Here is a 14,837-nt window from a genome sequence, read left to right as displayed (position 1 = left end):
CCTTTCCGGAGCCGCCGAGGAAACAACAGAAATTGGGGGCGCGGTTGGCAGGATGCTGACCTGGTGGTCTGTGCTTGTTTTCCCTTCGCCGGCTGTGGACCGGGAAACAGCTTAGTCGAGCCGGGCCTGGCTATCTTGTGAAGGGGACTTAGACCTGCGTTGTCATTCTCGTGTCTCCCTCCCTCCTCCCAAACAGGGGAGGGGGCTTCTCAGTGTCCAATCCCTTCCTTTGCTGCTTCCTTCCGGGTCTCGAACTTGGAAGTGACAGAGGTCCGGCCCGGAGGGGCAGGGGGCACTTGAGGAGGTGGCAGCAGGGGAAGTAGTGGGGCGTGGAATCGCCTTTAGGGAGCTCGTGGGAGGCCTAGGCCTGGTAGACCCGGGCTTGTGTGTGTTGAGGCTAGGAGGGGGATGCCTAGGACAGAAGGTGACCCTAGGGCCAGTTCCTGGGCACCTTGCTTGGGTGGGGGCGGCAAAGGGAGAGCGGAGCACAGATGGCGCCTGGACGCTAGAGGTCGAGAGTTTCCCGCTCCCACCCCCAGCACACCTGGATAGGTGTGTGACTTCGCAACAGGCCGGGAGGCTGCTCCAGGCAGCCCGCCTGCCGCCTCCCCTCGATCTGGCCAGCTCCCTGCTGCACCTGATTTCTTCTTTTCTCTTTTCTTTTTGCTCAGTCCGTCGAGGGTAGAGCAGGGATGGAAAAGGGAAATGGGAGCCTGTCAGCCAAGAGGTCTAAGCGTGGTGTTTCACTTACAAAGGCTCTCCACACTCCTCGCCATCCCAACCCCCTGGTCTACCCGTGTCGGGGGCAAGGAGCATCCATCCCAGCACCGGCCACTCTAATCTGGGCCAAGACCCAACTGTGGTCCTGTCTCTTAAGCCCGGCTCGGCTGGGGAGTGGCGCTCAGGGAAGACTTTGCTCTGGTTTCTCCACAGCCATCCACCACTTTCCGAGACCTAGTTTCTAGGTAAGCTAGCCTAGCTCACCTCCAAGATCTGGTCCAGATCCTGGCCCCAGATGTGCTGAGATCTCCCCCGCGCCATGGTCTGCCTTGGAGTTTGGACTGCGGGTAGGCCCTCGGCCTGAGTAGGCCTTCGGAGCTCCTTAGTTTCTGTCCGTGGCTCGCTCCCCACCCGCCCCCTCTGTACGGACCGGAGGCCGCCGGGAAGGCTGCTCCGGGCTTGTTTGGAGTCCGGGCCATTAAGTGTGCGCGGATCCCTGCAACCCAGCAGGGTGCTCGAGAGCGACGCTGGAAACGCCGCGGCCGCCGCCTTCTTATCTGCCTGTCAATAAAGGGCGCGCTCGGGCCGCGCTGGAGCATCGGGAGGTGGAGGCGAGGCCGGACTAGGCCCTTCCGAGCTCCCGGCCAACGCACAAGCCGCTCTCCATTTGCCCCGGGCACAGAAGGCAGGGCGGGAGGAAGCTGGCGCTGAGGTGGCCACCGGGGAGGATGCAAGTTGAGCCGCTGCCGCAGCTCCGTACCCCGGCTAGCTTGTGACCCGGGAGCACTATGGAGATCCTCCCAGAACCCGAGAGCCGGGGCTCCCCTTCAAGCCCGCCACCGGCCTTGTGGGCAGCTCGTCCGGGCGCAGCTCCTCGTGGTGCCCAGTCCGCGAGGCCCGGCCTTGCCCCCCTAGGCAGAGGCAGATTCTGTAGGCCGCACCGGCCAGCGGCGCGGGCAGAAGGGCACCGCGGGCGGCCTGAGGGCGTCATCGACGACTCACAGGCGGGGGATGCCAAGTGCGACCTGAGGCGGGCTGCAGGTGGGGTGCAAAGGGCTAGAAACGGAAAAGGAACCCCTTTCTTTCCAGGCTTCCCCCCAGCTCAGGCTAGCCCTGACTGACATTCTCCGACACCCAGGGCAGTCCCAGGCGCTGATTCTGTGCGGCAGCACCGAGCGAGCTCGGCAGCCGCCGGGTCCGCGGGGGGTTCCCTGGTCACCCCTGGCCTGTGACTGTGGGGAAGCCCAGAACTTCCCTTCCAGCCGAGGTGGGGAGGAGGATGGGTTTAAGGGGCCTGAGATAAAGGGTAGGAGTGGAGGAAGGGAGCGAGAGGAAAGATTATAGAGTGAGGCTTGCTTGGAAGGCGACTGGGGGAGAAGATAGAGAGACCCCAGTTCTTGGCTTGAACTGTAGCTGAAATCTGGTGTTCTTGTCCAAGGTACGTTTCTCTCTCTCTCTTTCACCCCTCCCTTAACTACTTTATGCAAATGAAGCAGCTTCCAGATTGGCAGAGCCCCTCCCGCCTGATCTGTGCTACAGGGTGTTGTGGGCATTGATTATTTTGTCTTTTCACTGAGAATGGGCACTGAGTCTCCTAAACAATTGAAAAGTAGAAATGGATTTTTCCACTTTAGTATTTTAATTTCATGGTAGTATGTCTGGACGATAATGCATCCTGTTGACTTCTGTTTTTAATTATTATTCCTGAGTGGGTGCTAGTTCATAAAGGGGTTTAATAAAGCTTTTCCACATAAAAATTAATAGAGGGAGAGGGGAAAGCCTGACTAATTGAGGAAAAATACTGTGTATAGTGTGTGTCATTTCAAATAGCTGTACAAGCCAGAAATCCATATATTATCTCAGGAATTAAATTTACCGGGTAGTGCATGTGACTCTTGCTTCCCTCCCTTCCACTTCCTCCCCTTTAAATGGAAAGCTTTTAAAACAAAATTTTCATTTTAAATAAAAACTGGGGAATATTTGTGAATCTGAGTGTCAAAAAGGGAAATAGTTGGTACAGATAATATTTGCTATCTCTTTACCCAGATCTAAAAGACTGCATAAAGGGAGTCTTTTATGTGCAGTACTGTGGTTTCTCTGCTGTTTAATTATTTTGCTGCTCTTATTCAAAGAAATACTTAGTTTCGCCTCTCTTCTGTCAGTTCTACCCCACCATAAAGTTTTCTTGAACATTTGAGAAAAATCTCCCAATCCTTCTCGTTTGCTTTCCCACTAAGAAAATCTCTATTATGATGAATTCAAGAAAACTCTGCTTTTCTTTTCATTTTAAACATTTTCATTTTAAGTCAGTCTGTGGCACCACGTTTGATTTCTTTCTCTCCCTTGTCTGGGTGGAGACTGAGACATTAGCTGAATTCCCTGGGGGTGATTGGATGCAATTCGCTGAAAGTAGACAGGCACGTCCTGGATGTTAGAAATTCACTTTTTCTCAACGTGACAAGGCTGCCTTCGATCTACAATTGTATTTGAATGGGCAATGAGCGGAAAGATCTCTCATCATTAAGCCTGCTTCTACTTTAGCAAAATAACAAGAGCCTTCATTTGCACACAAATGCTCATAAACTCAGATTCCCTGCAACTCTTTAATAAAAAGGGATGGCTGCATAATTTAAACTGGAGGTGAGAAGAGAGAGAGAGACAAATAGAGAGAGAGGTTTCAAAGGCATCCCCTCCCTTCCCCCAAAAGGTCCATGTGATTGAGTTGACTTTTTTTTTTAACTTTAAATCTTAAATAAGATGTGAGTTGTAACAAGGGGATTGGCACTTACTCTGTGACCCTTATAATTGGATTAAATATAGACTGAGACATACAAAAACACACCAAGATTGACACCTGCCAACTGGACTTCCTTATGATTGATTGTGATGCTTCGTGCTGGCAACAATAATGAAATAAATTGTACGGATAAAACAGCACATTTGTCATTTCCGTGCCATGAGTGAGGAAGTCAACGAGTTAGGCAAGCTGTTAGCTGACAGGCGCGAGCGGGAGGCAAGCTAAAGAGATAAATAAGGATTCCAGGCATTGACAGGACAAATTATAACTTGTCACAACCTTTTTAAATTCAGAAGTTTTCAATTAACATATATATTGCTGTTACATATAAGATAAGGGGGTGCCGACGTAAACACGCATGATGCTCAAGCCCCCCTCCAGCGACAAGGGCTTGGGCTCCCAGACCTCTCCGACTGTGATCTCGGGTGAGCCCTGGAGGGCACCCTTGGGTCTCGGTGCCCAGCTGGTCCGTGGGCACCGCCAGGCTTGCTAAGGTGGCTGAGGCTATGTTAGGCTGAGGGTGGCTCCTTCTTTTGCTCGGACCCGCAAACTGTGGCTCCAGTACCCTTTCTTCACTGAAGGAGAGCACCCAGCCCAAGAGAGAGCCCAGACAAGGCCTGCATCCAAGTCTGGCAGAATGAGCCCCACTCTCTGCCTTATTTAGTTGCCACGGAGAAAGTAAGAGGTAGAGGGCAGAGATGCCTTCCTCCCTTTCACACTCCAAAGTCTTGCCCTGAGGAGAGAACCAGAGCTCCTGGTCTTGAGGTATCAGCAATGGCCACATCCTGGGGCCAAGCCTAGGCCCCTGAACCCTCGTGTACCCTGAGGGCACTCCTGTGCCCTAGACTCCTGCTTTAATTGCCCGGGCCAGCGCCACCTGGGTGGAGGCCACAAACCCAGCTTTTTTAGTCCTATCCAGGATGAGGGGCTGTTTTCCCCTATTCATCCCTTGACGTTTGTACACAGTTTCAGGAGCTCCTTGTTGGTCCATGAATGGGGAGGAGGCTGGAGGCAGGACCCTGGGGGGGCCTGAGGCTATTCCAGAAGTGAAGTTTAGGAGTAAAGCTCAGGAATTACCGGGAGGGGGCACCTAGTTAGGGACGGCCTTGGGATTTCTGATGGAGTCTAGGGTCTGTGGATGGAGACCAATGTGGGTAAAGTTTGCCGTGAGTTTGACAAGTGTATAGGGGAGTGTAAATTCCTTAACTGTCTCCATCCCAAAGGAGGCTGACTTCTTAGTTTAGAAGATTAGCCCCACCTGAGCTAGAATCTGGACTTTCCGTGTCTATCGGTATTCCCGGAAATTCTCTGCACCTATGTCTCGGCCCCATGCCAAACTCCAGTTGGAACTTCGCAAAGTTAGCGGCAGGAAGTGAGCATCCTCGGGAGCAGAAGAGCGGCCTGGGCGGGAGACTAGGGTACAGAACAGGGCCTCCTCCTCGCCCAGCCCCGGAGCTCGAGGCCGCTGGAAGAGGGGCAGGTCCAGTTCCAGGAGGGCTGGGGAGGCCCAGCCTGGGAGGGCGTCACGCTTCTTCCCCAGGGCGTCTTCCGCCTCCGCTGCCTGCGCTCCGCTCCAGCCGGCGTGTCGCTGCGTGGTGCCCGGAGCCCGCGCCTTCGTCCTGGTCCTCGAGGGCGAAGAGCCCAGCCTTGCAGTCGCGGCCACTACCTGCCATCACAAACACTTTCGGAAAAAGCGCGTCAAGCCCAAGCTCCGGCGCCTGCCACCAAATGAAACGCCGCGAAGCCCTGAATCTTTCCAAAGAAGGAGACCCAGAAGAAGGGGAGGGAGGAAAAGGGAGGCAAAAAAACAAGTTACACGGAATTAGTTGGAAGCCGCCGCATTCCCCAGCGACCGCAGCCATTAACATTATAATCTCAAACGCCATTTTTTATGTAACACTATTGTTAGTAAATCAACTCCTCAGGTCCTGTGAGAGGCTGACCCCTGGCAATTCAGTGAAAGTGTAATTATCTCCCCGAATCTTGGACAGATTTAAGAGATTACATTTCTACTAAATCTATATCAATGCTAATTCCCTCCCCCCACCACCCAGCCTGCAGGTGCTAAGCACGGGAAATGGCGTCAGGCCCCAGCAGAACGCCTCACAAAGAGGAGAGGGCTTGCTGCGTACAGGGCCAAAAGAAATGAAGCCCCACATAAAATTACACCTTTTTTTTTTTTTTTTTTTTTTGCTACAAAACCTGGTTCTTATATAGCAAAGTTAAACAAAGCAGCTATGCTAAATTAGCGTTACATAAAGGCGAGTTTAATGCTCGGTTACAGTCAACTGGTGTATCTCTGATGGCTAATTGTCTATCAAAATTAAAGAGAAAAGAACAAATGATTCGTTATAAGAAGGTGTTAAAAGCTTCAACAAAAGGACATTTCACAAATATAATATCGGCAGCTCAGGGATTGCCCGCGGGGTTGTTCAGGCCCCAGCCCTGCGCAGCTATGAAAAGTGGGGTGCGGGGTGCTATTTGCCTAGCAAGAGCTCATTTCCTCGCAAATGAGTATAATAAAAACCCGAGAGGCTGTATTAGTGTAAAGATCGGGATTAGTCCTAATCGGCGCGATGGACGTGGTCTTCAAAGGCGACCCCTACTCTCTCTGCCCGGGCTAGGGGCGGAGGGCGATTTGCCATCCCCCGAGGACACCACATCCAACTCGCCAATGCCTCACGTTCAGGGACCAGAGAGCGCGAGGACGGGCTCGGGGTAGTTTCAACAAAGGAGAACAGGCTCCGCGGGTCCTGGCTCTTCCCTGCCTTCTCCGGGTTGGGAGACGGTAGCTGGCTCTCCGGGGGAACTACGAGGCATGGGCACGTGCCTTTGTGATGCACAGTGCTGGCCTCCGGGGGCGCGGGTTGCTGCAGCCAGCCCACTCTCCTAGGCTGGGGAGCACACAGAATATAATACAGTGGCCCCCTTCCCCAAGGAGACACCAAATTTAGAGTTCTAGGCATGTTTGTTGTTCAAAGTTAATTAAACCTGAAAGCAACCAAAATGCGCGCGCCGGGCACACTGAGGCCAGCTCCGGACTCGCGGCGTAGTCGGCCCGCAGCGCCGGAGAAGCGGCCAGGGCCGCCCCGACTCGCGCACTCCGCTGGAGTCTCTGTAAGAGAAGCTGAGGCTGGGGAATAAAAGCCGAAACTAAATCAGGCAGCAAGAGCAACAAACCGTCTGGAAAATGGACCCACAGAGCCGCAAGAATCTACTTAAAAAAAAAAAAAATCTTTGACAACTTGTGTCCTAAAGAAAATGTATTGAAGATAATTGAAATGATTACAATTCATTGCTGTCTGACTTTGAATATGAACAGTCACATAACGACATCCCCGCTGTACAACAACAGTTTAATTTCCATTATCCGACCTCGGGATCCTAGCGCCAGCCGCCGGGGCAACGCGGCTCTAAATGCAGAAATCTTGGCTCCTGCCTGCATGATTCATTTCGGGGACGTGGGAGTGGGATAGGGGTGGAGAATGGGTTTGTTCCCTCCTCCCCCCGAAACTTGTTCTGATAATCCCAGGGACTAGTGGACATGGAGGAGCCGACAGCCGAAACAATCGCCGTCAAGGGGCCACCTTTGCCCGAAGGGGCTGCGGGCGATGGCAGGGGGGGTTGTTCCCAGGAGTTCTAGGACCCACACGGAACAGGTCCCCCGGCTCTCACCCTAGCCCCGCCGGGTCTAGGGGGGGCCTAAACTGGGGTCCTCTCTCCACGTTTCCCTCTGGGGGCAGCCTCCTTTCCCCTTCTCCTTCCTTCCAGCCCTAGTGTCCTTTCCTTCTTTCAGCTTCTGAGTTCCCAGGCTCGCGCGCGTGGCCGGGCGGGGCCGGCTCCGGGGACTCCCTCGCAGATTTGGAAGTTGCTTGGGCCTTGAACTTGCCCCAGCTTCCCCCCTAGTCACCCACACCCCACGACCCCAGGGAAAGAGTGGAGGAAGGCAGGGTCTCTTTGCACCTCGGGGACGCTGGCGCTCACCTTGGGGCGCGGCCTTGGCCGAGGCTCTGGGCTAGCGCGGGGAAGAGGGGGTGGGCTCGGGGCCGAGGCCTACGCAGTGCGCAAGCGTCGCTCGGGCACGCCGCCCCCTCCCCAGGCGCGGGGTCCCGGGGACAGACCCCACGGCCCTCTCCGCGGAACTACCGCCTCTAAAAAAAAAAAAAGACCATCTGGTAATTGTCTTTCTTTAGATCTTCCCTTAATTATGCTTTTAATTAAAGATGGTTCAAGGCACCGGACCACATGAAGGGCAGTAATTACAAATTACATTACAAACCCGACAGATGTAGCGGGATCTGCTGGGGAAAAGGTACCGGAATAAAAATTTGACTAAACTTTGGGATAAATTAATCGGCGGCTTGGAGAACAGAAGCATAGTTCTGATTATGTAGGCTCCAGCCAGGATTTAAGTTTTGTGTCGTGGTTGTTTTCATATTTCTTTGACGTCTATTGATTTGGAGGCAGCTGCAAGCCTTTGTCACAGGAGAGAAGAGCAGTCACAATATATTAGCTTGATGGCATAACTCGAACTGGAGAGGCGAGGGGAGCCGGAGTGACGGGGGCGCACGTGACCCCGCCCGGGGCCTCCTGGCCCAGCCCTTACATTAACTTGTTCCAACAGGAATAATGGAGTATTACTACTAATGCTTGGTCAGAAGGTGCTCTGCTGTCTAGAACGCGGGCGGTAGGAGTGGCGCGGCCCGGGCCAGGCAGGCCGGGGTGTCTCCGCGCCCCCTCCCCGCCGCCCGCCGAAGCCCCGCGGCGACGGAGCCAACGCCGGGCTCTGTCCGCGGCGCCTTCACACCCCGAGCTCCCCGCCCACGTCGAAGGGCTCCGGGATGGGAGAAGGTCCGCGGCTCCCGGGCTCGGCCCGGAGGCGCCAGGCCCCCTCCCCATCTCGGCCTCTCCTGGGGGCCTCCTGCAGGCGGCGTCGGGGCAGGAGGACCGTGGGCCGGGAAGGCGACCGCCAGGAGGGTGCCCGGCGCGACCTGGCGGGCGCGGCCGACTGCTCGCCGACCGCGGGCTCGGAGCGTACAGAAGCGTGACGCAGATTGTGAAAACAGAGGGGAGGGAGTTGGGTCATTTCCTTCGCTAATCATTGCCCCCGCCTGCTCCTTCCTCCACTCGCACCCCATCCCCACCGCCGCCCAGCCTCGAACACGCTTCCAGACCAGAGTCTGACTCATTTTGAGCCAGTGGCTGCACTTTATGGGAAAAATATACGTGCCCATCACTCACCCATCTATTTACGGCGCCGGTGCAGTGCCCGGGGGAACACGCACGGACAATTAAACACGCCCACTTACGGCTTTCCATCACCCACTTGCTTTCAGAAATTGATACAACCCTAATTTTGACGCAAAATTCTAATACACCTTGCCAGAGGCGAGCGTTCACTGAAAAGGTGTGTTATCCATGCCTGACTTAAACGAAGAGAACAGGACTGTCGTTGGAGAAGACCCAGCGGCCTGACACTTTTTATCGCTGCGGGGGAAGGAAAGTTTTTCTTTTGATTCGTCCTCTCACTTTGTTTCTCTTTTCCTTGGCGTTACAGTTTCTGAGAGGAATGTAAATATTTTGACTAGACTTCTGCAGGGGCCTTTTAAACACCAGGCACAATCATCTGTGGAATACTGTAGTTCATAGTTTCAAAACTTGGGTGTCAGAGTCTCCCTTGCCCGGGGAAACCCAGAGAAATAGCGGCGACCTCTCGACTCCCTATTTGTATAAAGAAATGAAGTATTCCCTAGTGTTTGTCCAGATTTTAAGGATGTTGCCTATCAATGCTACTTTCCAGTATTTGCAGGGAGGAAAAATCGAGTCTAACAGGACTGATGGGGTTGTGGCAAGGTCAAATTTCACCTTGCTTCACTCTTACCTTTTTTTTAACCTTTCCTGCTGTGGGGCATGTACATGAAGTGTACCAAAATAGAAGGAATTTTTGAAAATAGGAAAGCCCTGTTTAGCTCTTCTGTGTACTTGAAGTGGGGATTTCTTTCTTTTCCTATTTTAGTATTTGATACAAAACAGATATGTTGAAACAGAATGCAAAGTTCAGAGAAGCTAAAATAAGGAGGAAAATAGTGCTAAGGAATTTCTCTAGTTTCTGTATATAATACAAATAATGTAATGAATGTCTTTTCATTTAAAATGAAGCAAAAATTGCCAGGAGGCATAAGGCATTGTGTGTTTTTTCACATGATGTGTTTTCACCAGTGTTTTTCAAAAAAATATATATTCCAGGTATTCCCCAGTATCGATGTACCCATGATTTTATAGTTTGAAAATATTTCTAAGCACAGATATGGTTTAAAAACATAGATTTCAATTCTGTTTTTGTTGTTATTAAAGTTATCTTATTCTTGATTTTTAAATACCTTCACTGTTAATGTCAGTTATGGCCATTTTAGGGCCTGGATGCTCTAGGAAGACAGCCAATAATGTGTTTATTTCTCTATCTATTCTCTTATAGTTTAATGAATATTTATATAAAACATTTTGGGCAAACTTAAGTCCTTTTTAAAATAAAATACTTTGTAACAAATAAAACTGAAAAATTTTGTTTTGTTTATAGCAAATTTATTTTAATGAAATAAAGCATAATACTGAGAATTTAATGTCTTACACAAAGCTGACAAAAATACTTGAAAGCAGAAAAGGATAATGTTGTTAGAACTGCCTATGATACTGCTAGTGGTCCTAGTTTTTTGTGTGTGTATAAGGAATCTGAGTTTTTCAGTGAATAGTATTCTGTTATTTCATTCTATTTTGCCACAAGAATACTTGCCAATGCTCTGTTTGCCTTGCTGTGTTCTCATAGCTTACATGTGCACCGAGAATTTCAATAAATATAAATTACTGCTTAAAAGAGTAAAGAATGGTTACTTTATGTCTCATTGTTCTTTCTTCACAATCTGCTCCAAAGTCTTTTTTTTTTTTTTTTAACAAATCCCGTTGCAGCTATTTCCCCTCAATTCCATTTGAAAGTAAATGGCAAATGCCATTCAATTTAGTGGAACTCAAGCACAGGGAATATAAAGATTTTGTTCAAAGCGTCCCTCAAATCTATTTTTGGACTTGGAAACAGTATTGGGCTGGAGGCAACATCAGAACACATCTCTGACTCCGTATGAGACTACTTGAAGCAGGTGGCTTTGGGGTTCATTTTGGAAACAGAAGACATACATGGAAGCATGTGTTCCTTAGAGACTCAGAAGCTATGGTGGACTTCAGGAGGGATAATAATAATAATAATAATAATAATAATAAAAACCCATGCTCTTACCTGCCTCTGAGTTGCAGGCAAGGAAGAGTTTCCTCTCTTCTTGATTGCATTACTTTTTTGTGTTTGGCAGCTGAACCAGAGAGCAGCCTGCAACATCTTGCCTTTGGGGACTTCCTGTGGCTTTGCCACATTCCCTGGAGAAACTCCGAATCCTGGAATCGATGGAGGGAGGGATTAAACAGAGCCACAGTGATCATTCCGACTCTAATCCATCTGGGGCTGATGCAGTATTGATAACAACCTTTCTGTTGCTTGACAGTTTCAGACCATTCAAATGAGAACAAATAATAGGAATTTGGTAGTGGAGGTGGGGATAAAGTAGAGGCAATTGGTATAGTCTTTGGGGTTGAAAGGATTGGTTTCTATTCCAAAATCATGGACCCAAGTATACAAAATTAAACACTTCCCACTCATTTCTTTCAGAATGATTTCTTCTCTTTCGAATATTGCAGTGTATTTGGATTGGGGCATTGACACATTCATTTACCAAAAAATCTTACATAGTTGCTAGGACAAGACAGTGCTCCGTTGCTGAATTTTGTAGCTTCAGTTTGCTTGCCTCTCCCTGCCTGAAGCTACTCTGTTAGGTAATAAAGAAGCCCATTTGCATTAGATAATAAGAATCGGGGACAAGATAGACACAATGCTGATTAAACAAGGACTCATATCCCACTTTGAAAGCTCCCTGATAACCAAAGCCACAATCACATCAGTAGGTCAAGCAAAAATCTAAAGATAAAATCAATGTCAGTCTTCTGTCTTGGTGACAGGCAGAGAATCACCAAGAATCATATCCAATAAACTGTGTTATCAAGTACCGCACTGTCATCAATGAATTCAGTTATGCTGTGGGTCAGATCGTGCCCCCACCTCCGTGATGATGTTTATAACATCCCTCACATTGACACAGACTTGCACAGAACAATGTGCTAACAATTATAGCTGTCCGACGACTGAAGGGTTCGGCTTTGTTAGGTGAGGTGTGTGGAGACACTGGGAATGTTCAAGTAAGTCTGGGTTGCAATTAAGGTTAAATCAGCATGAACAATGGTTGGGAAAATTGACCTATTCCCCAAACTCCTTTTCGGGGCCAGCTATGTCAGGATCCTTCAAGGAACATTTATTTATCTGCTGGTTAATACATTAAATGGTTTTAATATGATTACTTTTTGAATATGATTATACATTCCTGTGGTTCAGAATTCTAAGGATTCAAAAAATATTTTGTGAAAATTCTCGCCCTTACCCTGTCACCCAGCCACCCAAGTTTTTAACCATTGGAAACAACCAATATTACTAGTTTCTTGTGCATAGGGGAGCTTAAAAACACAGATTCCCAGGGCCTACTTAATGAGACTATGGAAAGAAGGGCCTTACCATCTGTTTTTGTTTGTTTGTTTGTTTTTTGCTGCACCAGCCTTGTGGGATATTAGTTCCCAACCAGGGATTGAACCCTGGCCCCTGGCAATGGAAGTGTGAAGCCCTAACCACTGGACTGCCAAAGAATTCCCATTACTATCTTTTTTTTTTTTAATTAATTTATTTTATTATTTTTGGCTGCATTGGGTCTTTATTGCTGTGCACAGGCGTTCTTTAGTTTTGGCAGGCGGGGGCTACTCTTTGTTGTGGTGCATGGGTTTCCCATTGCAGTGGCTTCTCTTGTTGCAGAGCATGGGATCTAGGCGCTCAGGCTTCAGTAGTTGTGGTGTGTGGGCTCAGTAGTTGTGGCGCATGGGCTTAGTTGCTCTGAGGCATGTGAGATCTTCCTGGACCAGGGATTGAACCCACGTCCCCTGCATTGGCAAGTGGATTCTTAACCAATGCGGCACTAGGGAAGCCACCATCTGTTTTTAAAACCTTTCCAGATAATTCTGTTAGGTTGGGCACAATGGCCTTACTTGATTTCTAGCCTTTATTTTTTTTATTTTTAAAAATTTTTGGCTGCATTGGGTCTTTGTTGCTGCACGTGGGCTATCTCTAGTTGCAGCGAGTGGGGCTACTCTTCGTTGCGGTGTGCGGGCTTTTCATTGTGTGGTGGCTTCTCTTGTGGAGCACGGGCTCTAGGCACATGGGCTTCAGTGGTTGTGGCACACGGGCTCAATAGTTGTGGCTCACAGGCTCAATAGATGTGCCTCTTGGGCTCGAGAGCGCAGGCTCAGTAGCTGTGGTGCACAGGCTTAGTTGCTCTAAGGCATGTGGGATCCTCCCGGACCAGGGCTCAAACCCGTGTCCCCTGCATTGGCAGGCAGATTCTTAACCACTGCGCCACCAGGGAAGTCCCTGAAACCAGTATACTTTTTGATTCTCTTTGCGACTCTGTGAAATAAGCATTATTTTCCCGTTCTCTTCCTATTTTGCTAGAGATAAAAACTGCATCTCAGAGTTTAAGTGACTTGATCAAGGTAACTCTGCTAGTAAATAGCAGTCAGGTAGCATCATTTAAGGCCACTCCAGGATCTATGAACACTTTTGCTTTGAGACCATACCCCACATCATATCAAACAATAAAATATACCCACACTTTAATGTTATTATTTGATATAAACTTTTCTGAAAGACTCTTGAATTTTGTTAGGAATGTATTATATATTTTGTTTTGTTTTCATGATCATATATAACATTATTTGAGTTGCAGCTGGTGTGTTGACATGTGAACAGCTTTAGTTATGTAAACATTTATTAATGCTGACTTTACAGTTTGTTTTTTCATATTTTGGCACTACTAACTTTTTGGAGGAAGAAAGATAAATTCAAACATCTTTTCAAACCCTTGAAAAGCTTGTTCATTTTAGATTCTATACTTAAGGTGTCTGTATTAATTAGGATAAGTGTAAGCTTCTGTAATTCAGAGCATTAAAGAGCATAAAAGTTTATTCCTGTCTCAACTAACAGTTTGAGGTGTATGTTTCAGGACAGCAAGCAGCTCTGCTTTATACGATTATTCAGACTTCTAGGGTCCTCTAACGCGTAGGCCATTGCCTTTGTTTACAGGGTTCACAGGTTTCTTCAGGTTGTGGCTCATGGGAAGTGACAAGAAGATGCAGGAAGCAGGCCATGGTCTGTAGGTCTACCTTGGACGTGGCACACATCCCTTCTTCTTGCATTTCCTTGTCTAGAATTTAGCCACATGTCACAATAAACTCCAGGCAGAACTGGGAAATGTATCAACCCACAGACAAAAAAGGAAAGGATAATGGTTGTGGCAAACAACTAGCAGTATTTACAACAACGCACAGTGTAGTCAGGAAACTGTGACAATTTGATTGGATTCTGGATATACTTAAATCCGCCCCCCCCCCAACCCCGACCCCTGCCCTGATGGATAGGATTGGGTTGTGAAAGAAAGAGGAGTCAAGGTTTCAGCCTGAGAAATTGAAAGAATGGCTTTGCAACTCATAGAGAAGAGGAAGACTGGGGCAGCGGCAGTGGGATGGGGGGTTATGGAGGAAAAATAATTAGGTATTAAGTATATTGAGTTTGAGATGCCTATTAGACATCCAAGTGGTAATGTCACATATAAGTTGGATATATGGACTTCCCTGGTGGTGCAGTGGTTAAGAATCCGCCTGACAATGCAGGGGACATGGGTTTGATCCCTGGTCCAGGAAGATCCCACATGCCGTGGAGCAATTAAGCCCAAGCACGGCAACTACTGAGCCTATGCTCCGCAACTACTGAAGCCTACACGCCTAGAGCCTGTGCCCCACAACAAGAGAAGTCACTGCAATGAGAAGCCCGCGCACCGCAATGAAGAGTAGCCCCTGCTTGCCATAGCTACAGAAAGCCTGCAAGCAGCAACGAAGACCCAGTGCAGCCAAAAAAAAAAAAAAAAAGAGTTGGACTTATGAGTTTGATGATCAGGGGATCTGTCCAGGGTGGTGAATTTGCAGAGAGTTAACAAAGAGACAATTTTTTAAACTGTGAGATTAAATGAAATCAGAGAGAGAGTCAATGCAGGTAGAGAAGAGGTCCAAGAATCTGGGCTGTATCAATGTTTAGAGTTCTGGGAGTTGAGGAGAAATCAGCAAAGGA

This window comes from Hippopotamus amphibius, chromosome 9, assembly GCF_030028045.1.
Source record: "Hippopotamus amphibius kiboko isolate mHipAmp2 chromosome 9, mHipAmp2.hap2, whole genome shotgun sequence".
NCBI classification, from domain to species: Eukaryota; Metazoa; Chordata; class Mammalia; order Artiodactyla; family Hippopotamidae; genus Hippopotamus; species Hippopotamus amphibius.
Note: the sequence above shows the minus strand (reverse complement) of the source record.